This window comes from Selaginella moellendorffii, unplaced genomic scaffold (assembly GCF_000143415.4).
Source record: "Selaginella moellendorffii unplaced genomic scaffold, v1.0 SELMOscaffold_203, whole genome shotgun sequence".
Lineage (NCBI taxonomy): Eukaryota > Viridiplantae > Streptophyta > Lycopodiopsida > Selaginellales > Selaginellaceae > Selaginella > Selaginella moellendorffii.
This window is the reverse complement of record NW_003314463.1, coordinates 69,608-71,197: the sequence shown is the minus strand read 5'-3', so window position 1 is coordinate 71,197 and position 1,590 is coordinate 69,608. Positions and strand designations below refer to the sequence as shown.

The window sequence follows — 1,590 nt, the reverse complement described above, 5'->3', positions numbered from 1 at the left end:
GCCCCAAAATTCCAAAATTCCAAGCAAGGACCTCAAGAAATTGACCACACAATACAAGAGAAGTTCCTGAATGTTGGAGACTATCCTGGGATAGAAAAAAAAAAACTTCTTTAGACAATCACTGTTCTGTGAGGTGACCAAAAAGCCGAAAAGAAGTGCATTGAGGATGATCTTTGATCAACAGGTTCTGTGAAGAACCAGCAGCAGCTGTGGTTGTGACACCTCCGTAACCTCAGCATCTGCCACCACCGCTGCAGTACCAGCAAGTAACCTTTCGACCATACTGTCCGTATGATCCATTCGTCTCATAAACATAAGCTTTTATCACCTTTTAGGGCGCGCGTTTGTTCTGACTGTGTGATCTCACAGGTTGAAGATGATTATGTGCACGAGATTCTAGCGGCAAAAGCTGTATGAGATCCCCATCTATGCAGGAGAACAAGGTAAAAACAAAGAAAAACTCGATCAGTTTTTGTTCCTCATTCGTTTGCTTTTCTTCCATGCAGGCGCCCCAAAGTTCTCACAATCGATCTTCAACACTAGATCCCATGGTGAAAACTCTTAATTTGTTTCCAACCAAAGACTTTTAATTCTTCTCCAAATTTACAACACTACGTTACAATAAACTTGAGCTTACTTCACATGCGCTTAGAAGAAGTCTATGAGTGGAGCTATGAGCAATAAAATGTATAGTGCTGCTGTGAACCACATTGTGCCAATCTGGACCCATTTTGAAGGCTAGCCAATGTCGATAGCATCCTTGTCTCCGGTCCAGTGAGCAACATAGCCGAGTACATGCTCGCAAGAGATAAAAGAATGAGTAGATGTACGTGACAGGACGGTGCTGGGACGGCTTCTTTGCTTCGTGGAAGTCGTGCTCAGATCCAGTGCTGCTTAGTTTGTTGCTGTTTTTGAAATCTCTCCTTGAGAGCAAAGGTTGCAAAGGAGCTTCTGGAAGAAGAATTGAGTAGAAAAACTCACAAAGTCGCTCTAATGTTACCTTCCTTGCGAGGAGGAGCTGGCAGAGACAGAAAAGTGGTCAAAGAGTCCACAGAATATATCACGGAGATAAGCGTGGTGGCCACTCCAATTCAATTGTAGTCTCACGGCTCACTTGACAATGCATTGTAGCATAGTTACATGCAGTAGAGCAGGTAGCAGGCGCCCATTCAGCTGGAACAAAAACAAACAATCATTCATACTCAACAGAGAAAACGTCGTTACCTGAGGATGCACGAAGATAGCAGAAAAAGAGATGCTAAGAGATAGCGAGCTCGTGATAAAGAAGAGATTGAGCTTGCAATCTTGATAAGCAGGATTGAACCACTTACACAGATATCCCAAAGACAAAAAAAGTCGCGATGTAGCACACTAAGGACACAGCAAGCAAGGCATTATACCTGTGAAGTGTGCATCTTGCTCTATGTATAAAACTTCAGTACAAGTTCAAGTTCATTCACATTGTACAACTTGAAGAATCTTCTGGAGCTCTAGCTGCTTGATTCACACAGGATGGGCTCAATAGAAACCAGAACGTTTTTTATTCCATGAGACCAGGAGCACTGCAGCTTGGAATAGTTCCTGGTTCCC

General features: G+C 43.2%; 1 pseudogene; it reads right to left on the bottom strand.

Annotated features, from left to right (window-relative positions):
- Window positions 1-648: 648 nt before the first annotated feature.
- Window positions 649-1,590, bottom strand: part of LOC112343778 — a 1,838-nt pseudogene continuing 896 nt past the window's right edge.